Source organism: Bombina bombina, chromosome 11 (assembly GCF_027579735.1).
Source record: "Bombina bombina isolate aBomBom1 chromosome 11, aBomBom1.pri, whole genome shotgun sequence".
Taxonomy (NCBI): Eukaryota; Metazoa; Chordata; class Amphibia; order Anura; family Bombinatoridae; genus Bombina; species Bombina bombina.
In genome coordinates this window covers 80,971,935-80,998,284 of record NC_069509.1, presented here as the reverse complement: position 1 = coordinate 80,998,284, position 26,350 = coordinate 80,971,935, and the positions used below count along the sequence as shown (strand labels likewise).

The window sequence follows — 26,350 nt, the reverse complement described above, 5'->3', positions numbered from 1 at the left end:
GGGGTGGGGCCGACTAGTCAAAAGCAACAGCTGTCAACTAGTCGACTGTAAAAATATTAGTTATGCCCACCCCTAATATATATATATATATATATATATATACACACACACACATACATATGTATAAGTTAACTTAAAAGGACATTTTGGTCAAAATGAAAATGTGCATAAGTGAATTTTAGTTTCATTAGATATATTTTGCTATATCTATATTAGCAAAAATGTTTGCTAAGAAAAATGATTACTGTTTCAGTGATAGACTTTATGTACATACATCCGTAAGCCACAGGCACCCGCACCTGAAAAAGAGAGAGCCCTGCCGCAATGCAGGTCACATGTACAATAAAGGCTCTCTTTAAACTTTGTGCCCCCCCCCAAAAAAAAAAAATGTTTTAACTACCTGTTCCTCCTGGGTGCAGATCTTAAACTCTGGCATGAATGTTTTTTGTTGTGTTTTTTTTGTTGCTATTTTATGTTGGGGATTTATGCCAGAAAACTATGGAGCAATTAATTAACACAATTGTCACTAGCAGACGCCAACAATCAAGGAGTTAAATCACTGCTGCATAAACACTCATAAGAATGTTAATATTTTTTTAATATACAATTTCCCTCAAAATAATTTAAATAATGTTAAGCCCATATTTAGGTAGGTAACATACGGCAGGCTTATATTGCTCTCTAAAGCAAAGATTAACAAATGTAATTGGAATTTATGAGTCACCCAAAATACTGAGGGGGAAGCCATACTTTTTTTTAGGAGACAGGGAATGATTTAAAATAGGGACATAAGCAGAAGAAACCAAAAAAGTCAGAAACCAGAGGTAGAACAGGCTCCTTGCCTCTGGGTATTTGCTAGATCTTGCTGTAAAATGTGTTGGAGTCTTTGAAAAATCCTTTGATATTTTATTTGTTATGTTTACATTCTGGCAGTTTAAATGGCCCCTGGACAAGATATTATTATTTGTTGTCCAAAATGTCTCTGGGCCCAAAATATTGTTGACCGGTGTTGTCCACAGAAAAATTTGCCACCTTGGTAGCATTATGAAATTGCTGCATTTGGGCTGTGTAATACTTTTCAATACTTTAACATTTTCTGCTATTTATAAATGTTACTTAAAGGGACACTGAACCCAAATTTTTTCTTTCATGATTCAGATAAAAATGGACCAGCATCTAAACTTACATTCTTGCATTTCAAATAAAGATACAAAGACAACGAAAAAAAATTGATAATAGGAGTAAATTAGAAAATTGCTTAAAACTGCATGCTCTATCTGAATCACGAAAGAAAAAATTGGGTTCAGTGTCCCTTTAAGCGATCCAAAGCTCAAATTAATTGCATAATTTAATATAAATGTATTTAATGATAATTTGTGCAATAAACATCCAAAAAATGTAAAATTAGCTAATTGTAGCTTAATGCTAATGCTGGCTTAAATTTTACCGGGGTGGTCAGTAAAATCAGACGAGTGTTAAGTCTATTACAGACCAGATGGTGGAGCGGTATTTAAAGCTTCCGCTCTAACTCTGCTAGAAGCAAGGTTTTTGTGCGTTTCGGGTAGTGCTTGAATTACAAGTTGAAAGTAAAACGCTTTCGCTTGCGCGCTAACCCAATGCGCTCAAAAAGCCGAACTTGGAATATCGCGTTAACATATTGCCCCATAGATGTCAATGGAGCAAAAAAAAGTGAAAGATCCCTACTTGCGCGCAAACTTGAACGCATATTCTCAAGTGTATTTTGGTACTATATATATATATATATATACACACATACACATGATTATATATAGGTATAGATATATACAGATATATATAGGAATATCTATTTATAAATACATAGAACATATTCTGCTATGCGAAACAGTTAATAAGAGCTCTGAGGACACGCTATTCAGATGGGCTTTAACTTAAATTGCACTCATGCGATCACGTTTACTTGTAATATGAGTGCTTCACCCACCGCGCACAAACACCCGCAATAAACACCTTTTCGCTTGCGTGTTACTGTTAGCGTGCCACTCGTAATCTGGTCCTAAATATCAAAGCACTGCTGACATTGTGAGAATATAGACAGCAACATTTTTGGCATTTAAATCCTAACCATAACCCTGCCCTATCAATAGAAATATTGCACCCATTACTATTACATTACTGCAATAATATTGGGGTCTGCACCACTGGTGCAGCAAATCAGTGGCTCAAATAGTCTGGGAAAGGTTGTTTGAGACCCTCCAAACCTCAGAAAAAGCTATTAAAAATTTCTAGACACAGCAGAATTTTTATCATTAGCAGCTCCATGTTTTACAGCTCTATTACAAGCCCCTCTCTATGTGACAATGTGCTGTTTGTATGTCAAAATAATCCCAGAACTAACATTTTGAGCTTTGACAAATTGATAAATCCTTAAATTTCAAAATTAAAGAATTTGAAAATAAATCTAAAGGATTCACTAAGTAAGTAATTTGTTTATATGGGTTTTTGAGGTGGGTTTCACATGAAAAGACACATAGATTATCTATAAGAACTTCAGAATGATGTTGTTCAGTGTGATGGTTTTTTCTTTACCATTACTGCTCAAGCTAAATCATTTGATTGGGAAGATAATGATTTGATTAAACCAAGATGGCTTCAAAGTGCCAGTGTTCTACCAAACCTGAATACGTACAATCCTCAAACATAAGAAAATGAAATTATACAGCTGAAACATATTCACAGTAAGGTACATTGCTAGTAGAGACAATAGCCTAGGATGGGAAAACCAGATAAAATAGTGGAATTAAACTGATAAAGAACACGGCATCTGCCTGTTTATAAAACTCATTAAAGCAGTGCACATCATGTGCCCTGTCGTCTGCTTCTCTCGGTGGTTGTAGTCTGTGCATGTGTGTTTGTGTGTCTCTCTCTCTGCCCTCTCAATGTCCCCTGCCCTTAGATCCAGAACGTGAGTGGAAATAATAAGCCAGATCTGAACAAACTGGAGCGCCGGAGTTGGCCTGGCAACACTGTCAGGGACTCATTTCACTTTGTCAACCCCCCCCTACTTCCACCAGTACTTAAAAGGAGCCCCTAACGAGTGAAGACTCCTGTACACTGGCTAATTACCAGCAGCCAGCTGATGACAAGATGAACTACCTGCAGAGAAAACCCTTGTGTGCAGTAGACTGAGTTGTGGGGCGGTCTTATTTGTAGACAATATCCTGTCTGTGAGTGACACACCGAGAACAGGGAATAGAGAAAGAAAAGCTGGTGTTGTGCTGGTTGGGAAGGTGATACTTGGGGATAAAAGGTGGAGTGAGCAAAGGTGAAATTGGCAAAGAAACCGCTTTAAAGGGACAGTATACACCAAGTTTCATAGAACTGCATGTAATAGACACTACTATAAAGAAGAATATGCACAGATAATGATCTAAAAATCCAGTATAAAACCTTTTAAACACTTACTTACAAGCTCCCAGTTTAGAACTGTTGGTGAGGTTAGCCTGGGACACCCAGTAAAAGGGGCTGGGAAATAAGAAAGAGCAGATCCTTCCCCCCGCATATGAAAAGACCTATTACACAAACAAAAGCGAGCAGGAATCTTTAGACCTGGGACTACATCTGATACTTTGGGGCTTGGTTAGGAGTCTGAAAATCAGCACAATGTTATTAAAAAATAGGCAAACTATACACCCCCATATGGGCAATATAAATGGATCATCTACAAAACATTTATGCAAAGAAAAATCTAGTGTATAATGTCCCTTTAACGTGTTAGAGCATATTATTATTGTACTGTTGCATGCATATAACTATCGCCTAGATTTAGAGTTCTGCGTTAGCCGTCAAAACCAGCATAAAGGGGTCCTAACGCTGGTTTTGGCCGCCCGCTGGTATTTAGAGTCAGTCAGGAAAGGGTCTAACGCTCACTTTCCAGCCGTGACTTTTCCATACCGCCAATTGCGTATCCTATCTTTTCAATGGGATCTTTCTAACGCTGGTATTTAGAGTCTTGGCTGAAGTGAGCGTTGGAACTCTAACGACAAAACTCCAGCCGCAGAAAAAAGTAAGGAGTTAAGAGCTTTATGGGCTAACGGAATTAAGGTAGGAAAAATCTGATTGGCTAATTGGATCAGCAAATAGGATTGAACTTGAATCTGATTGGCTGATTCAATCAGCCAATCAGATTTTTCCTACCTTAATTCAGATTGGCTGATAGAATCATATCAGCCAATCGGAATTCGAGGGACGCCATCTTGGATGACGTCACTTAAAGGAACCTTCATTCGTCGGGAGTCGCCGGAAGGAGATGGATCCGCGTTGGCTGCTTCAAGATGGTCCCGCTCCACGCCGGATGGATGAAGATAGATGTAGTGTTAGGTTTAATTGTAACTTAGGTTAGGATTTATTTTACAGGTAATTTTGTACTTATTTTAACTAGGTAGCTATTAAATAGTTATTAACTATTTAATAGCTATTGTACCTAGTTAAAATAAATACAAAGTTGCCTGTAAAATAAATACAAATCCTAAAATAGCTACAATATAATTATTCGTTATATTGTAGCTATATTAGGGTTTATTTTACAGGTAAGTATTTAGCTTTAAATAGGATTAATTTATTTAATAAGATTTATTTTATTTCGTTAGATTAAAATTATATTTAAATTAGGGGGGTGTTAGTGTTAGGGTTAGACTTAGCTTTAGCGGTTAATACATTTATTAGAGTAGCGGTGAGGTCCGGTCGGCAGATTAGGGGTTAATACTTGAAGTTAGGTGTCGGCGATGTTAGGGAGGGCAGATTAGGGGTTAATACTATTTATTATAGGGTTTTTGAGGCGGGAGTGAGGCGGTTTAGGGGTTAATACATTTATTATAGTGGCGGCGAGGTCCGGTCGGCAGATTAGGGGTTAATAAGTGTAGGTAGGTAGCAGCGACGTTGGGGGGGGGGCAGATTAGGGGTTAATAAATATAATATAGGGTTCGGCGGTGTTAGGGGCAGCAGATTAGGGGTACATAGCTATAATGTAGGTTGCGGCGGTGTACGGAGTGGCAGATTAGGGGTTAATAATATAATGCAGGGGTCAGCGATAGCGGGGCCGGCAGATTAGGGGTTAATAAGTGTAAGGTTAGGGGTGTTTAGACTCGGGGTACATGTTAGGGTGTTAGGTGCAGACTTAGGAAACAATGGGGCTGCGTTAGGAGCTGAACGCTGCTTTTTTGCAGGTGTTAGGTTTTTCTCCAGCTCAAACTGCCCCATTGTTTCCTATGGGGATATCGTGCATGAGCACGTTTTTGAAGCTGGCCGCGTCCGTAAGCAACGCTGGTATTTAGAGTTGAAGTGGTGGTAAATTATGCTCTACGCTCCCTTTTTGGAGTCTAACGCAGCCCTTCAGAGAACTCTAAATACCAGCGTTGTTTAAAAGGTGCGGGGGGGGGGGGGGAACACGCGTAGCTAACGCACCCCTTCTAACGCAAAACTCTAAATCTAGGTGAAAGTGTTTATATAACAGGGAGCTAGCTGAACACAGCTGATGAGCGTATCTTAAGGACCAATCAATAGCTAGCTCCCAGTAGTGCATTGCTGCAGCTGAGGATATGCAAATGTGCATTTAAAGAAAAATATACCAAGAGAAAAAGGTGCATTTGATCATAGAATTTACTGTATTAAAATGATGTGTTATCTGAATCACGAAAGTTTAATTCTGATTTTCATGTCCCTTTAACCTGAAAGTTGTGACCATTGGACGTCCCTTTCTATCTCTAATCACCTCTCATCACTTTGTAGATGGGGTATGATTAACTTAAAGGGACATAATATTCATATGCTAAATCACTTGAAACTGATGCAGTATAACTGTAAAAAGCTGACAGGAAAATATCACCTGAGCATCTCTATGTAAAAAAGGAAGATATTTTACCTCACAATCTCCTCAGCTCAGCAGAGTAAGTGCTGTGTAAAAAGTTATACTTCACCTGCTCCCAGATGCAGGTAAAAATAAAAAATAAAATGAAGAAATGAACAGCAACCAATCAGCATCAGCAGTGCTGAGGTCATGAACTCTTTTACTGTGATATCATGAGATAAACTTCCTTACACCGAATAGGGAAATAACATGAGTGCGCACGAGGCTCACTCCCTTGCCTGTCCCGGGACAGACATACTGATTTGCTGCTTAAAGTCCTTTACAATGGGGTGTGAATACTTAGGGCATTTTGAGGCATTTTCTTTCTTTTTTACATAAAGATGCTCAGGTGATATTTTCTAGTCAACGTTTTACAGCTATGCTGCATCACTTTCAAGTGTTTCAACATTTGGGTATCATGGCCCTTTAACATCAGGAAGTTGCAGGGGTCAACGTTTAAGTGAGATGAGGGGTGACGATAGGTCTGGAGGGAAGGTAAGAACTGGTGGGAAAGGCAAAAATGTGGTAATAAAAAAAAAAAAAAAAAACAGGAATGGAACATAATACTCTGGTATATTATTATATTATTATGTTGTTATATTAGGAGGTGAAGATATGCTATACACTACCTGTACTCATTTGTGGGATATGAACTGAATCATTGTATATGGGACTGCCTTATGTATAAACGGGAATATTAAGACATTGCTGAGAATATTTTATATTTGTGTTGGAACATTTTTATCATGTATCTGTGATATTGTTTGATAAACAGGTCAACAAATCAAAGGAAAAAAAATGTCAGGAATGGAAGTATTACAGAAATTAGCTGGTTGGGTAAAAGTAAGTTTATTGGAAACTACAGAGGAAAAAGACTCCTGACTGGTTCATATCATGGCTAATGAGTAATAATGGGGTTGATTTAAACTATAGATCAAGAAAAGTGGACTAGTAGCAGTGTGAAACTTGTGACTCAAGCTTGGGGATGACACAAGAATATATTGCTCTAATAGCAGCAGAATGAGATGCATAGATGCGACACACTTGGCGCTAAACAGAGGGTAGAGTGCATCAGTTCCCTCGTGGCCAAGATACTGACATGTGGGATGGTCTTTAAAGTGATGGTAAACTTGACATGTTTTAAAATCAGGTCCAGAATCTAAGCAATATTTAAGTTGGTCTTTAATTGATCAATTCTAATAAAGATGCGCTGTAACTTACTTTTTATTCTAGCCGTACCATTCTAATCCCCCCGTGCTCCGGCTGCTCACTTCAAAACTCATTTTTTTTGTGGGGTACGGTTTAAACTGTTCTCCAATCAACACTCTAGCCGTATGACACTTTTTTGTAGCTAAACCTGCCGATTGGAGAACAGTTACATTTGTTAGCTCACAAAAAATATGAGTTTTGAAGTGGGCGGACCGAGCGCAATTTAAGTCCATCTAAAATATATCTTAGATTCCGGACTTAATTTTAAACCATGCAAGGTTAACCATCACTTTAAATTACTCTTAACCTTTTAAAGGGATATGAACCTGAAACATGTTCTTTTGTAATTCAGATAGAGAATACAATTTTTAAAAAAGGTTTTCCAGTTTACTTCTATTATCAAATTTGCTTCGTTCCCAGTTTATTCTTTGTTAAAGAGAGCACTACATGGCAGGAAATAGTGCTGCTATCTAGTTCTCTTGCAAATGGATAACGTCTTTGCAAAACTGCTGCCGTATAGTGCTCCAGACACATGCACGCTCCTTAGCTTACATCCCTTCTTTTCAACAAAAATCAATGAAAAGGACAGTTTAGTCAAAATTCAACTTTCGTGATTCAAATAGGAAATGCAATTTTTAACAACTTTCTAATTTACTTTTATCATCAAATTTGCTTTGTTAGTTCTTGGGGGTCGATTTATCAAAGGCTTCACAAGCCTTTCGACCCCATACGACTGCAGGTTCTCACAAGAGAACCTGCATGCAGTATTTAACAAGCAGCTTTCCGAACCTGTCACCACTTTTAAAGTGGCGAATTTCAATCTCCCCGGTATAGTCCGACAGGGGATATTCAAAGCTCCTGCCCGTGAGTGATTGGCTGTGCGTGGACAGAGGGCGTGATTGCACGAGACCGCAAAATAGCGCTCGTGTGCAATGCTGAATTCCGCCAGGGGAATTCAGCCTGCCAGAGGCGAGCTGTGCCGGACAGGGGCGTGTATGTGCGCCCCTGTCCACCTCAGCTCGATAAATCACCCCCCTTGGTCTTCTTTGTTGAAAGATTAACCTAGTTAGGCCCATACGCTAATTTCTAAGCACTTGAAGGCTGCCTATTATCTCAGTGTATTTTGACAGTTTTTTAAAGTTAGTTTGTGTGTGTCATATTGATAACATTGTGGTTACTCCCATGGAGTTATTTATGAGTCAGCACTGATTGGCTAAAATGAGAGGTAAATCTGACACTATAAGTACATTCAAAAGTTTTTTTTAGAAGTGTATGCTCTGTCTGAATCTGAACGTTTAATTTTGACTTCCATATCACTTTAAATGCTCATCATAATCCAGAATTGCTAAACTAAATATAATATATTGGCTAAAGTTTAGCAACTGATTTTTCAGTAATTTACTGATAAATGCTTGAAGAGGCGTGTCCCCTCCACCAAATAGATTTGTGAATTGCCCTTCTCAACCAATGAGCATTCATACATTAGTGTGCGTTTTATTTATTTATGATTGTGATATGTAGAGGTTTCGCTTAAATGGACAGTAAAGTCAAAATGAAACTTTCATGATTCAGATAGTGCATGCAATTTTAAACAACTTTCCAATTTACTTTTATCTTCAAATTTTCTTTGTTCTCCCAGGTAGGCTCATATGCTAATTTCTACACCCTCGAAAGCTGCCTTTAATCTCAGTGCAGTGACAGTTTTTCATAGCTAGACAGCGCTTGTTCATGTGTGCCATATAGATATCATTGTGCTCACTCCTGTGGAGTTATTTATGAGCCGGCACTGATTGGCTAAAATGCAAGTCATTAAAATAACTGAGATAAGGGGGCAGTCTGCAGAAGCTTAGATAGGAGGAAATTACAGAGGTAAAAAACAGAATTTATGTTTACCTGATAAATTACTTTCTCCAACGGTGTGTCCGGTCCACGGCGTCATCCTTACTTGTGGGATATTCTCTTCCCCAACAGGAAATGGCAAAGAGCCCAGCAAAGCTGGTCACATGATCCCTCCTAGGCTCCGCCTACCCCAGTCATTCGACCGACGTTAAGGAGGAATATTTGCATAGGAGAAACCATATGTTACCGTGGTGACTGTAGTTAAAGAAAATAAATTATCAGACCTGATTAAAAAAACCAGGGCGGGCCGTGGACCGGACACACCGTTGGAGAAAGTAATTTATCAGGTAAACATAAATTCTGTTTTCTCCAACATAGGTGTGTCCGGTCCACGGCGTCATCCTTACTTGTGGGAACCAATACCAAAGCTTTAGGACACGGATGAAGGGAGGGAGCAAATCAGGTCACCTAAATGGAAGGCACCACGGCTTGCAAAACCTTTCTCCCAAAAATAGCCTCAGAAGAAGCAAAAGTATCAAATTTGTAAAATTTAGAAAAAGTGTGCAGTGAAGACCAAGTCGCTGCCTTACATATCTGATCAACAGAAGCCTCGTTCTTGAAGGCCCATGTGGAAGCCACAGCCCTAGTGGAGTGAGCTGTGATTCTTTCAGGAGGCTGCCGTCCGGCAGTCTCATAAGCCAATCGGATAATGCTTTTAATCCAGAAGGAGAGAGAGGTAGAAGTTGCTTTTTGACCTCTCCGTTTACCAGAATAAACAACAAACAAAGACAAAGTTTGTCTGAAATCCTTAGTAGCTGCTAAGTAAAATTTGAGAGCACGAACTACATCCAAGTTGTGCAACAAACGTTCCTTCTTTGAAACTGGATTAGGACACAAAGAAGGCACAACTATCTCCTGGTTAATGTTTTTGTTAGAAACAACTTTTGGAAGAAAACCAGGTTTAGTACGCAAAACCACCTTATCTGCATGGAACACCAGATAAGGAGAAGAACACTGCAGAGCAGATAATTCTGAAACTCTTCTAGCAGAAGAAATTGCAACCAAAAACAAAACTTTCCAAGATAATAACTTAATATCAACGGAATGTAAGGGTTCAAACGGAACCCCCTGAAGAACTGAAAGAACTAGGTTGAGACTCCAAGGAGGAGTCAAAATTTTGTAAACAGGCTTGATTCTAACCAGAGCCTGAACAAAGGCTAGAACATCTGGCACAGCTGCCAGCTTTTTGTGAAGTAACACAGACAAGGCAGAAATCTGTCCCATCAAGGAACTTGCAGATAATCCTTTTTCCAATCCTTCTCGAAGGAAGGATAGACTCTTAGGAATCTTAACCTTGTCCCAAGGGAATCCTGCAGATTCACACCAACAGATATACCAAATTATGTGGTAATTTTTCTGGTTACAGGCTTTCAGGCCTGAACAAGAGAATTAATAACAGAAACTGAGAACCCTCGCTTTGATAAGATCAAGCGTTCAATCTCCAAGCAGTCAGCTGGAGTGGGTCGAACGGACCTAGAACAAGAAGGTCTCGTCTCAAAGGTAGCTTCCATGGTGGAGCCGATGACATATTCACCAGATCTGCATACCAAGTCCTGCGTGGCCACGCAGGAGCTATCAAAATCACCGACGCCCTCTCCTGATTGATCCTGGCTACCAGCCTGGGGATGAGAGGAAACGGCGGGAACACATAAGCTAGTTTGAAGGTCCAAGGTGCTACTAGTGCATCCACTAGAGCCGCCTTGGGATCCCTGGATCTGTACCCGTAGTAAGGAACTCTGAAGTTCTGACGAGAGGCCATCAGATCCATGTCTGGAATGCCCCACGGTTGAGTGACTTGGGCAAAGATTTCCGGATGGAGTTCCCACTCCCCCGGATGCAATGTCTGACGACTCAGAAAATCCGCTTCCCAATTTTCTTCAAAAACAAGTGCGCCATACCGGCGCGAAAATGAGGCTCTGACTATGATTAGGGAAAGCCCCTAAAGAATAAGGTGTCAAAAACAGTGCCTGCCGATATAATCATATCAAAATACCCAGAATAAATGATTCCTCAAGGCTAAATATGTGTTAATAATGAATCGATTTAGCCCAGAAAAAGTCTACAGTCTTAATAAGCCCTTGTGAAGCCCTTATTTACTATCTTAATAAACATGGCTTACCGGATCCCATAGGGAAAATGACAGCTTCCAGCATTACATCGTCTTGTTAGAATGTGTCATACCTCAAGCAGTAAGAGACTGCACACTGTTCCCCCAACTGAAGTTAATTGCTCTCAACAGTCCTGTGTGGAACAGCCATGGATTTTAGTTACGGTGCTAAAATCATTTTCCTCATACAAACAGAAATCTTCATCTCTTTTCTGTTTCTGAGTAAATAGTACATACCAGCACTATTTTAAAATAACAAACTCTTGATTGAATAATAAAAACTACAGTTAAACACTAAAAAACTCTAAGCCATCTCCGTGGAGATGTTGCCTGTACAACGGCAAAGAGAATGACTGGGGTAGGCGGAGCCTAGGAGGGATCATGTGACCAGCTTTGCTGGGCTCTTTGCCATTTCCTGTTGGGGAAGAGAATATCCCACAAGTAAGGATGACGCCGTGGACCGGACACACCTATGTTGGAGAAAGTATATTAATATAACAGTGTTGGTTATGCAAAACTGATATTATTTTTTTAAACAATAAACATTTTCAGGTAAGACTGTCCCTTTAAATTAAAATTAGAAAGCTGTTTAAAATTGCAAGCTCTATCTGAATCATGAAAGAAAAATGTTGGGCTTCATGTCCCTTTAAGAGAGTCTGGTTCTAACAAACAGGATGGAGAAAATGGCGCCTAGGAAGAATTTATCAATCTTATGCTCAGTCACAACCACATATAAATGATAAGTAGGAGAATCAGGAAAGGAAACATACAAATTGGAGATATTTTTTTTTCTCTACAGCTAAATTTGTAATACAACTTTCAACTGCAATATATTATAAAACTTTAAAAAAAAAAACTATTCTGCAGTTAATTGACACAATGCAATTAAACTAGTGCCTAAGAGTAACTGCCTAATTTAAAATTGCTGTGAATCTGCAGGGGGCGGTATTGCACCAGGTGCAGCGGACATGATACACTACATCGTATCATGTCCACTTGCACATTAGTAAATTGACCCCACTGTCAGAAGCGTTTGAGCAAAATGTACCCTATTGACAAGGAGGTATCTTGTGTAGTAAATGTGCAGCTATGTACCGACCTTACCAATATTGGCATATTGTAGTTAACCTCCCCCCCCCCCCCGCCTTGTTTCATCCAAAGGAAAACATTTCAAAATGTATTTCAGTTTTTGTTCTTTCACTACTCATGTCCTGAATAAATATTTTTTTTATCAAACTTGCAGAGGCGTGTCCCTTTCCAACAGTAATTCAGAGGCAGATGTTACTCAGTGAGAATTAGTACAAAAAACAATACTGCAGTACAGGTGCAAATCCCCAAATCCGGAATTCCAAAATCAAACTTATTTTGAAATCCAAACTTTTTAATCAAAATGATCAAAAAATGCTATTGACAATCTTGTCTGCCTCTGTTTTTTTGTGTGTGTTCTAAAATGCAAATAACAGTCTATATATATTTAAAACAACAAATATTACCTATTACTGTACTATCTTTCTGAGGGTACTATATATACAAAAGTAATACAAATTATATAAAACTACCTTTAAGTTACATGTATAAGTTGTATAACTACATGTAACTATTGCCTAAATGACATTATTGTTGTTTACATTTGGTTCCATCCCCTCTCCAAACTGTCCCATTTTAAAGATGCAAATATTCCAAAATCTAAACTATTCTGAAATCCAAACCTTTGCCAGTCCCAAGCAGTTTTCTACCTTTAATAGTTTCAACATCAATTTAAATGGCTTTTACTTTACATATTTTTGGCATGCGCAAATGGTGCTCTTTCGTATACACACATATTTAGAGCTATACAGAAAGGGAACACCTTGTATATGGTGTGTGTCAACTGTCCAATAGTTATCAAATAACCACATATACATAGGAAGGGTATATGGGAAAGCTTTGTGCCTGGCAGGACACATGTACTTCACGTAAATGGAACATTATCGGGTAAGAGCTGTTATCTAAACTGAAGATAATCCATTCAGTAATAAAATAAAAAGAAGTGGAGCAGAGCTTAAAGTAAGCCAGCTTTCTCCATGTGGGTGGGAGTAGGAGGGGGTTTACCATTCATACTGTGAACTGACTGAATAGGAAGGGAGAACATGGAGGGATTAACCCTGACAGGTTTCACAGGGTGTTGTGTGAGAGATTTACCTTAAGAGCTGGAACCAAGTTTGCAGGAGATGCTTTACAGGCAGATGTCAGCAACAGGACGAGGTTGTCACCAAGAAGATAGAACCAGATGTCTGCAGCCAGGCAATATCCAGAAGAATGGTCAGTAGTCAAGCCAGGGTCCAATGCCAGAATAAAAGACTGAGCAGCCTGATGTCACAGCAAAAGAGGGAAAGCAAAAGAGAAGTTAAAAGTTCTGTTCCAAAAGTCAGCAAGCAGTTTATCATTCCACAATTCAAGGTACAGGCAGGTGTAAGGCAAGAGACGTAAACCAGGTCATAATCTAGGCTTAGAACCAGGAGAACAACTCAGGAGCAAAATTGCAAGGACTTCTGTAAAGAATAACCAAGCAAAGTCTGATGTTAGCAGAAGCCAATTCAGCCACAGGATCACAATCCACTCAGTTACTGGAGGAAGCCTGCAGACCCTGTCTGCTAATCGTGACGCACCCTTCTGCTGAATCCAACTACAACATTGGAATGCACACAGTGCACCCTGCATTGTCAGCAGAACTAAAGTCTGCTTCTTAGTGCAGCCTTGGTTTCTGATCATGCTAAACCTCTGACCTTGAACTTAGGGTGAGGTCAGGAGGACACATAGGCAAGTGCCCAATAAGGGCAGAAGCGGTGGTTACTTGGTTACATTGACGTAAGATCATTTGTGCTTTCCCTAAGGTTTTTTTTTATACCACTGTAAATTAAGCTATCTGGAGGTCCGTTGGTCAAAGTTGGTGGACTAGTTTTAATAAACTTGTGGCTGTAACTGTCACAAAAGTGCAATTGTAAGCAGTGAAATTGTGGCTTGGCATTCAGGTGAGGCGATTCCGAGGAGGAACCTGTGGAGTGGTTGTTATTTGGTCAAACTTAAATTATTTCACTAGTCTTTGGGGGTCCTCTACTGTCATTATCCATAACACCCATAAGCAGTGCACAGTAACGCCGTATGGTAGAGTGGGACCCAAATTTTGTTGCATTGTATTTGGTTGTCTTAAATTATGGATTCATTATGATGTTGTTGACAATTACTAAAGTTGCTCATAATTCTGCTATAAACACAATGAATTTGGGTTATAAAGACCTTAAATATTTTCTGCCTATCTTTAAGTGGTAACAATATTTTTGTCCAAACTACACATTTATAGAAATACACAACATTACGTATTAATGGCATAAGCTAATCTGATGTTAAATAATATCTGTGGCGGCCACTAATAGTCTGAAAATATGTTTAAGAAAGAAGGGTTGCTTTGGCTAAACAGAACTTCAAAAAGAGTATAAAGCCGGTTTTTAAATGGTAAGCACAAATGCCCCCATAGGGGCTGGTGTATATTCATTGTTCCCATAGGGGTTGGAGTATATTTATTGGTACCATAGGGGCTGGAGTATATTCATTGTCCCCAGAGGGGCTGGAGTATATTCATTGTTCCCAGAAGTTTCGAGTATATTTATTTTTCCCAGAGGGGTTGGAGTATATTAATTGTCCCTGAAGTGGCAAGAGCATTATATTATCCCCAGAAGAGCTGGAGTATATTTATTTTTCCCAAGAGGGCCTGGAGTATATTAATTGTCCCCATGGGCCTGAAGTATATTCATTGTCCCTAGAGGGGCAAGAGTATATTTATTGTCCCCAGATGGCTGGTGTATATTTATTGTCCCCACTGGCCTGAAGTATATTTGTTGTCCCCAGAGGGTCTGGTGTATATTTGTTGTCCCAAGAGGGATTGGAGTATATTAATTGCCCCCAATGGGCCTGAAGTATATTTATTGTCCCCAGAGGGGCAGGAGTAAATTTATTGTCCCCAGAGGGGCAGGAGTATATTTATTGTCCCCAGAGGGGCAGGAGTATATTTATTGTCCCCAGAGGGGCAGGAGTATATGTATTGTCCCCAGAGGGGCTGGTGTATATTTATTGTCCCCAGAGGGGCTGGAGTATATTAGTTGTTCTAGGGCCTGGAGTATATTCATTGTCCCCAGAGGGGCAGGAGTATATTTTTTGTCCCCAGAGGGCCTGGAGTACATTCATTGTCCCCAGAGGGGCTAGAGTATATTCATTGTCCCCAGAGGAGATGGGGTATATTCATTGTCCACAGAGGAGCTGGAGTACATACAGCAGACATCAGAACTCCAACCCTGCAACAATCAACTCAGCCACTGCTTGATTAGAATAGGAGCTCATATACAGTATATATACAAAATAAAATGACAAAATGTGCAGTCTTTTTATATTTACACTCAGCTCCTACTGAGCATGTAAAATAATTCACAGAATATACGTATATGAATTTGTGATTGGCTGATGGCTATCACATGATACAGGGGGAGTGGAAATAGACATAGCTTTGACATTTGTCAGAAAAAAATCTACTCATTTGAAGATCAGACTAAGTTCTATTGCATTGTCTTGTTATCATGCATTTGTTGATTATAGGAATCTACTGTTTTTACTGCTCCGAAGGAGATAAAATAAACACCCAAAAGGCTTTACAAAATGTGTAAAATGCCAAACAATGTCAATTTTGTTCATTTTACTAAATTAAATAATAACGGCTAGATTTAGAGTTTTGTCGGTAACGACCCGCGTAGCTAACGCCGGCTTTTTTCTGGCCGCACCTTTAAAATAACTCTGGTATTGAGAGTCCACAGATTCGCTGCGTTAGGCTCCAAAAAAGGAGCGTAGAGCATTTTTAACGCAACTGCAACTCTCGATACCAGAGTTGCTTACGGACGCGGCCAGCCTCAAAAACGTGCTCGTGCACGATTCCCCCATAGGAAACAATGGGGCTGTTTGAGCTGAAAAAAAACCTAACACCTGCAAAAAAGCCGCGTTCAGCTCCTAACGCAGCTCCATTGTTTGCTATGGGGAAACACTTCCTACGTCTGCACCTAACACCCTAACATGAACCCCGAGTCTAAACACCCCTAACCTTACACTTATTAACCCCTAATCTGCCGCCCACAACGTCGCCCCCACCTGCCTACACTTATTAACCCCTAATCTGCCGAGCGGACTGCACCGCTACTATAATAAAGTTATTAACCCCTAATCCGCCTCACTAACCCTATAATAAATAGTATTAACCCCTAATCTGCCCTCCCTAACATCGCCGACACCTAACTTCAATTATTAACCCCTAATCTGCCGACCGGAGCTCACCGCTATTCTAATAAATGTATTAACCCCTAAAGCTAAGTCTAACCCTAACACTAACACCCCCCTAAATTAAATATAATTTTAATCTAACGAAATTAATTAACTCTTATTAAATAAATTATTCCTATTTAAAGCTAAATACTTACCTGTAAAATAAATCCTAATATAGCTACAATATAAATTATAATTACATTGTAGCTATTTTAGGATTAATATTTATTTTACAGGCAACTTTGTAATTATTTTAACCAGGTACAATAGCTATTAAATAGTTAAGAACTATTTAATAGTTACCTAGTTAAAATAATTACAAAATTACCTGTAAAATAAATCCTAACCTAAGTTACAATTAAACCTAACACTATACTATCATTAAATTAATTAAATAAAATACCTACAATTACCTACAATTAAACCTAACACTACACTATCAATACATTAATTAAATACAATATCTACAAATAACTACAATGAAATAAACTAACTAAAGTACAAAAAATAAAAAAGATGTAAGTTACAAAAAATAAAAAAATATTTACAAACATAAGAAAAATATTACAACAATTTTAAACTAATTACACCTACTCTAAGCCCCCTAATAAAATAACAAAGACCCCCAAAATAAAAAATGCCCTACCCTATTCTAAATTATTAAAGTTCAAAGCTCTTTTACCTTACCAGCCCTGAACAGGGCCCTTTGCGGGGCATGCCCCAAGAAGTTCAGCTCTTTTGCCTGTAAAAAAAAACATACAATACCCCCCCCCAACATTACAACCCACCACCCACATACCCCTAATCTAACCCAAACCCCCCTTAAATAAACCTAACACTAAGCCCCTGAAGATCATCCTACCTTGTCTTCACCTCACCAGGTATCACCGATCCGTCCTGGCTCCAAAATCTTCATCCAACCCAAGCGGGGGCTGGCGATCCATCATCCGGTGGCTGAAGAGGTCCAGAAGAGGCTCCAAAGTCTTCATCCTATCCGGGAAGAAGAGGCGATCCGGACCGGCAACCATCTTGATCCAAGCGGCATCTTCTATCTTCATCCGATGACGACCGGCTCCATCCTGAAGACCTCCACCGCGGACCCATCTTCATCCGGCGACGTCCAACTGAAGAATGACGGTTCCTTTAAGGGACGTCATCCAAGATTTCGTCCCTCGAATTCCGATTGGCTGATAGGATTCTATCAGCCAATCGGAATTAAGGTAGGAATATTCTGATTGGCTGATGGAATCAGCCAATCAGAATCAAGTTCAATCCGATTGGCTGATCCAATCAGCCAATCAGATTGAGCTCGCAATTCTATTGGCTGATCGGAACAGCCAATAGAATGCGAGCTCAATCTGATTGGCTGATTGGTTCAGCCAATCGGATTGAACTTGATTCTGATTGGCTGATTCCATCAGCCAATCAGAATATTCCTACCTTAATTCCGATTGGCTGATAGAATCCTATCAGCCAATCGGAATTCGAGGGACGCCATCTTGGATGACGTCCCTTAAAGGAACCGTCATTCTTCAGTTGGACGTCGCCGGATGAAGATGGGTGCGCGGTTGAGGTCTTCAGGATGGAGCCGGTCGTCATCGGATGAAGATAGAAGATGCCGCTTGGATCAAGATGGTTGCCGGTCCGGATCGCCTCTTCTTCCCGGATAGGATGAAGACTTTGGAGCCTCTTCTGGACCTCTTCAGCCACCGGATGATGGATCGCTTGGGTTGGATGAAGATTTTGGAGCCAGGACGGATCGGTGATACCTGGTGAGGTGAAGACAAGGTAGGATGATCTTCAGGGGCTTAGTGTTAGGTTTATTTAAGGGAGGTTTGGGTTAGATTAGGGGTATGTGGGTGGTGGGTTGTAATGTTGGGGGGGGGGGGTATTGTATGTTTTTTTTTTACAGGCAAAAGAGCTGAACTTCTTGGGGCATGCCCCGCAAAGGGCCCTGTTCAGGGCTGGTAAGGTAAAAGAGCTTTGAACTTTAGTAATTTAGAATAGGGTAGGGCATTTTTTATTTGGGGGTCTTTGTTATTTTATTAGGGGGCTTAGAGTAGGTGTAATTAGTTTAAAATTGTTGTAATATTTTTCTTATGTTTGTAAATATTTTTTTATTTTTTGTAACTTAGTTCTTTTTTATTTTTTGTACTTTAGTTAGTTTATTTCATTGTAGTTATTTGTAGATATTGTATTTAATTAATGTATTGATAGTGTAGTGTTAGGTTTAATTGTAGGTAATTGTAGGTATTTTATTTAATTAATTTAATGATAGTATAGTGTTAGGTTTAATTGTAACTTAGGTTAGGATTTATTTTACAGGTAATTTTGTAATTATTTTAACTAGGTAACTATTAAATAGTTCTTAACTATTTAATAGCTATTGTACCTGGTTAAAATAATTACAAAGTTGCCTGTAAAATAAATATTAATCCTAAAATAGCTACAATGTAATTATAATTTATATTGTAGCTATATTAGGATTTATTTTACAGGTAAGTATTTAGCTTTAAATAGGAATAATTTATTTAATAAGAGTTAATTAATTTCGTTAGATTAAAATTATATTTAATTTAGGGGGGTGTTAGTGTTAGGGTTAGACTTAGCTTTAGGGGTTAATACATTTATTAGAATAGCGGTGAGCTCCGGTCGGCAGATTAGGGGTTAATAATTGAAGTTAGGTGTCGGCAATGTTAGGGAGGGCAGATTAGGGGTTAATACTATTTATTATAGGGTTAGTGAGGCGGATTAGGGGTTAATAACTTTATTATAGTAGCGGTGCGGTCCGCTCGGCAGATAAGGGGTTAATAAGTGTAGGCAGGTGGAGGCGACGTTGAGGGGGGCAGATTAGGGGTTAATAAATATAATATAGGGGTCGGCGGTGTTAGGGGCAGCAGATTAGGGGTACATAGCTATAATGTAGGTGGCGGCGCTTTGCGGTCGGCAGATTAGGGGTTAATTATTGTAGGTAGCTGGCGGCGACGATGTGGGGGGCAGGTTAGGGGTTAATAAATATAATACAGGGGTCGGCGGTGTTCGGCGGTGTTAGGGGCAGCAGATTAGGGGTACATAAGTATAACGTAGGTGGCGGTCGGCAGATTAGGGGTTAAAAAAATTTAAACGAGTGGCGGCGATGTGGGGGGACCTCGGTTTAGGGGTACATAGGTAGTTTATGGGTGTTAGTGTACTTTAGAGTACAGTAGTTAAGAGCTTTATGAACCGGCGTTAGCCCAAAAAGCTCTTAACTACTAACTTTTTTCTGCAGCTGGAGTTTTGTCGTTAGATTTCTAACGCTCACTTCAGACACGACTCTAAATACCGGAGTTAGAAAGATCCCATTGAAAAGATAGGATACGCAATTTACGTAAGGGGATCTGCGGTATGGAAAAGTCGCGGCTGAAAAGTGAGCGTTAGACCCTTTTTTGACTGACTCCAAATACCGGAGGTAGCCTAAAACCAGCGTTAGGAGCCTCTAACGCTGGTTTTCACGGCTACCACCAAACTCCAAATCTAGGCCTAAATGATTTAAATATATAAGTTGTTGTACAGACCTTTTGCAATGCAGTGCTTAATTGCTGACATATACTATGAAAATAAAAATGACTTGAATGTCCCTTTAACTTCCTGTCTTAGATAGAGGCAGGGGACAAAGAAGCACTGAGGAGTCGATTAGTGAGAAAGAATAGGAGGAAATGGAAAAGGAAGAAGAGACAAAAAATACACTGAAAATAGGGAGTTATGGTTAAAGGTTGTGGCAATGGTTACGTCTCTGTACATTTCTGCTTGTCTGAACATGTCCCTATTTGTCACCGTAATACTCTGCACGTCATTATATATTACCTATGTATCTCTGTATGGCACAGTCATGCTCCGCACATTAGTATAGTCACACAGTAATGCTCTCCATGCTGTTATATAAAGCTGCATTTCACTGCAATGCTCTGCATATTACTATATCTCTGTATGCCACTGCAATACTCTGCACATTATGCATCTATTTTATTGCAGACTTCTGCATGCTATTATATAATTGTATGTCAGGACAGTACTCTGCGTGACAAATATAATTATGCACATCATTGCAATGTTCTGAGTTCTGAGCTCTGTTTGTCATAACACAATATATATTTCTGTAAGCCAATGATCTATATGTTACAGACTAGCTCTGTTTGTTATAGCACAATATATATTTCTGTATGCCAATGATCTATATGTTACAGACTAGCTCTGTTTGCTATAACACAATATATATTTCTGTATGCCAATGATCTATATGTTACAGACTAGCTCTGTTTGTCATAGCACAATATATATTTCTGTATGCCAATGATCTATGTGTTACAGACTAGCTCTGTCATAGCACAATATATATTTCTGTATGCCAATGATCTATGTTACAGAATATCTCTGTTTTTTATAACACAATATATATTTCTGTATGCCAATGATCTATGTTACAGAATATCTCTGTTTGTCATAGCACAATATATATTTCTGTATGCCAATGATCTATATGTTACAGACTAGCTCTGTTTGTCATAGCACAATATATATTTCTGTATGCCAATGATCTATATGTTACAGACTAGCTCTGTTTGTTATAGCACAATATATATTTCTGTATGCCAATGATCTATATGTTACAGAATAGCTCTGTTTGTTATAGCACAATATATATTTCTGTATGCCAATGATCTATATGTTACAGACTAGCTCTGTTTGTCATAGCACAATATATATTTCTGTATGCCAATGATCTATGTTACAGACTAGCTCTGTTTGTCATAGCACAATATATATTTCTGTATGCCAATGATCTATATGTTACAGACTAGCTCTGTTTGTCATAGCACAATATATATTTCTGTATGCCAATGATCTATATGTTACAGACTAGCTCTGTTTGTCATAGCACAATATATATTTCTGTATGCCAATGATCTATATGTTACAGACTAGCTCTGTTTGTCATAGCACAATATATATTTCTGTATGCCAATGATCTATATGTTACAGAATAGCTCTGTTTGTCATAGCACAATATATATTTCTGTATGCCAATGATCTATATGTTACAGACTAGCTCTGTTTGTTATAGCACAATATATATTTCTGTATGCCAATGATCTATATGTTACAGACTAGCTCTGTTTGTCATAGCACAATATATATTTCTGTATGCCAATGATCTATATGTTACAGACTAGCTCTGTTTGTTATAGCACAATATATATTTCTGTATGCCAATGATCTATATGTTACAGAATAGCTCTGTTTGTCATAGCACAATATATATTTCTGTATGCCAATGATCTATATGTTACAGACTAGCTCTGTTTGTCATAGCACAATATATATTTCTGTATGCCAATGATCTATATGTTACATAATAGCTCTGTTTGTCATAGCACAATATATATTTCTGTATGCCAATGATCTATATGTTACAGACTAGCTCTGTCATAGCACAATATATATTTCTGTATGCCAATGATCTATGTTACAGAATAGCTCTGTTTGTTATAGCACAATATATATTTCTGTATGCCAATGATCTATATGTTACAGACTAGCTCTGTTTGTCATAGCACAATATATATTTCTGTATGCCAATGATCTATATGTTACAGACTAGCTCTGTTTGTCATAGCACAATATATATTTCTGTATGCCAATGATCTATATGTTACAGACTAACTCTGTTTGTTATAGCACAATAACAGAATTTATGTTTACCTGATAAATTACTTTCTCCAACGGTGTGTCCGGTCCACGGCGTCATCCTTACTTGTGGGATATTCTCTTCCCCAACAGGAAATGGCAAAGAGCCCAGCAAAGCTGGTCACATGATCCCTCCTAGGCTCCGCCTACCCCAGTCATTCGACCGACGTTAAGGAGGAATATTTGCATAGGAGAAACCATATGATACCGTGGTGACTGTAGTTAAAGAAAATAAATTATCAGACCTGATTAAAAAACCAGGGCGGGCCGTGGACCGGACACACCGTTGGAGAAAGTAATTTATCAGGTAAACATAAATTCTGTTTTCTCCAACATAGGTGTGTCCGGTCCACGGCGTCATCCTTACTTGTGGGAACCAATACCAAAGCTTTAGGACACGGATGAAGGGAGGGAGCAAATCAGGTCACCTAAATGGAAGGCACCACGGCTTGCAAAACCTTTCTCCCAAAAAATAGCCTCAGAAGAAGCAAAAGTTAAACACTAAAAAACTCTAAGCCATCTCCGTGGAGATGTTGCCTGTACAACGGCAAAGAGAATGACTGGGGTAGGCGGAGCCTAGGAGGGATCATGTGACCAGCTTTGCTGGGCTCTTTGCCATTTCCTGTTGGGGAAGAGAATATCCCACAAGTAAGGATGACGCCGTGGACCGGACACACCTATGTTGGAGAAATATATTTCTGTATGCCAATGATCTATATGTTACAGACTAGCTCTGTTTGTTATAGCACAATATATATTTCTGTATGCCAATGATCTATATGTTACAGACTAGCTCTGTTTGTCATAGTACAATATATATTTCTGTATGCCAATGATCTATACGTTACAGACTAGCTCTGTTTGTCATAGCACAATATATATTTCTGTATGCCAATGATCTATATGTTACAGACTAGCTCTGTTTGTTATAGCACAATATAAATTTCTGTATGCCAATGATCTATGTTACAGACTTGCTCTGTTTGTCATAGCACAATATATATTTCTGTATGCCAATGATCTATATGTTACAGACTAGCTCTGTTTGTTATAACACAATATATATTTCTGTATGCCAATGATCTATATGTTACAGACTAGCTCTGTTTATTATAACACAATATATATTTCTGTATGCCAATGATCTATATGTTACAGACTAGCTCTGTTTATTATAACACAATATATATTTCTGTATGCCAATGATCTATATGTTACAGACTAGCTCTGTTTATTATAACACAATATATTTCTGTATGCCAATGATCTATATGTTACAGACTAGCTCTGTTTGTCATAACACAATATATATTTCTGTATGCCAATGATCTATATGTTACAGAATAGCTCTGTTTGTCATAGCACAATATATATTTCTGTATGCCAATGATCTATATGTTACAGACTAGCTCTGTTTGTTATAACACAATATGTATTTCAGTATGCCAATGATCTATATGTTACAGACTAGCTCTGTTTGTTATAACACAATATATATTTCAGTATGCCAATGATCTATATGTTACAGACTAGCTCTGTTTGTTATAACACAATATATATTTCAGTATGCCAATGATCTATATGTTACAGACTAGCTCTGTTTGTTATAACACAATATATATTTCTGTATGCCAATGATCTATATGTTACAGAATAGCTCTGTTTGTCATAGCACGATATATATTTCTGTATGCCAATGATCTATATGTTACAGACTAGCTCTGTCATAGCACAATATATATTTCAGTATGCCAATGATCTATGTTACAGAATAGCTCTGTTTGTCATAGCACAATATATATTTCTGTATGCCAATGATCTATATGTTACAGACTAGCTCTGTCATAGCACAATATATATTTCTGTATGCCAATGATCTATATGTTACAGAATAGCTCTGTTTGTCATAGCACAATATATATTTCTGTATGCCAATGATCTATATGTTACAGAATAGCTCTGTTTGTCATAGCACAATATATATTTCTGTATGCCAATGATCTATATGTTACAGACTAGCTCTGTTTGTTATAGCACAATATATATTTCTGTATGCCAATGATCTATATGTTACAGACTAACTCTGTTTGTTATAGCACAATATATATTTCTGTATGCCAATGATCTATATGTTACAGAATAGCTCTGTTTGTCATAGCACAATATATATTTCTGTATGCTAATGATCTATATGTTACAGACTAGCTCTGTTTGTCATAGCACAATATATATTTCTGTATGCCAATGATCTATATGTTACAGACTAGCTCTGTTTGTCATAGCACAATATATATTTCTGTATGCCAATGATCTATATGTTACAGACTAGCTCTGTTTGTTATAGCACAATATATATTTCTTTATGCCAATGATCTATATGTTACAGACTAGCTCTGTTTGTCATAGCACAATATATATTTCTGTATGCCAATGATCAATATGTTACAGACTAGCTCTGTTTGTTATAACACTATATATATTTCTGTATGCCAATGATCTATATGTTACAGACTAGCTCTGTTTGTTATAGCACAATATATATTTCTGTATGCTAATGATCTATGTTACAGACTAGCTCTGTTTGTTATAACACAATATATATTTCAGTATGCCAATGATCTATATGTTACAGACTAGCTCTGTTTGTTATAACACAATATATATTTCTGTATGCCAATGATCTATATGTTACAGACTAGCTCTGTTTGTTATAGCACAATATATATTTCTGTATGCCAATGATCTATATGTTACAGACTAGCTCTGTTTGTTATAGCACAATATATATTTCAGTATGCCAATGATCTATATGTTACAGACTAGCTCTGTTTGTCATAGCACAATATATATTTCTGTATGCCAATGATCTATATGTTACAGACTAGCTCTGTCATAGCACAATATATATTTCTGTATGCCAATGATCTATATGTTACAGACTAGCTCTGTCATAGCACAATATATATTTCTGTATGCCAATGATCTATGTTACAGACTAGCTCTGTTTGTTATAGCACAATATATATTTCTGTATGCCAATGATCTATGTTACAGACTAGCTCTGTCATAGCACAATATATATTTCTGTATGCCAATGATCTATATGTTACAGACTAGCTCTGTTTGTTATAGCACAATATATATTTCTGTATGCCAATGATCTATACGTTACAGACTAGCTCTGTTTGTTATAGCACAATATATATTTCTGTATGCCAATGATCTATATGTTACAGACTAGCTCTGTTTGTTATAGCACAATATATATTTCTGTATGCCAATGATCTATATGTTACAGACTAGCTCTGTCATAGCACAATATATATTTCTGTATGCCAATGATCTATATGTTACAGACTAGCTCTGTTTGTTATAGCACAATATATATTTCTGTATGCCAATGATCTTATATGTTACAGACTAGCTCTGTCATAGCACAATATATATTTCTGTATACCAATGATCTATATGTTACAGACTAGCTCTGTTTGTTATAGCACAATATATATTTCTGTATGCCAATGATCTATATGTTACAGACTAGCTCTGTCATAGCACAATATATATTTCTGTATGCCAATGATCTATATGTTACAGACTAGCTCTGTTTGTCATAGTACAATATATATTTCTGTATGCCAATGATCTATATGTTACAGACTAGCTCTGTTTGTTATAGCACAATATATATTTCTGTATACCAATGATCTATATATTACAGACTAGCTCTGTTTGTCATAGCACAATATATATTTCTGTATGCCAATGATCTATATGTTACAGACTAGCTCTGTTTGTTATAACACAATATATATTTCTGTGTGCCAATGATCTATATGTTACAGACTAGCTCTGTTTGTCATAGCACAATATATATTTCTGTATACCAATGATCTATATGTTACATAATAGCTCTGTTTGTCATAGCACAATATATATTTCTGTATGCCAATGATCTATATGTTACAGACTAGCTCTGTTTGTTATAGCACAATATATATTTCTGTATGCCAATGATCTATATGTTACAGACTAGCTCTGTCATAGCACAATATATATTTCAGTATGCCAATGATCTATGTTACAGACTAGCTCTGTTTGTCATAGCACAATATATATTTCTGTATGCCAATGATCTATATGTTACAGACTAGCTCTGTTTGTTATAGCACAATATATATTTCTGT

At 38.0% G+C, this 26,350-nt stretch overlaps 1 protein-coding gene across 3 annotated transcripts in view; it reads right to left on the bottom strand.

Moving 5' to 3' along the window:
• RAI1 (retinoic acid induced 1) overlaps positions 1-26,350 on the bottom strand; it is a 602,776-nt gene that overhangs the window by 404,538 nt on the left and 171,888 nt on the right. For 2 of the 3 annotated variants that reach the window (XM_053694390.1, XM_053694387.1), the window contains exon 2: positions 13,281-13,448. The exons of the other annotated variant lie outside the window; for it this stretch is intronic. The gene's annotated coding sequence lies outside the window, so the exon portion shown is untranslated. The remainder of the gene's footprint in view (positions 1-13,280; positions 13,449-26,350) is intronic. 3 annotated transcript variants of the gene reach the window in all.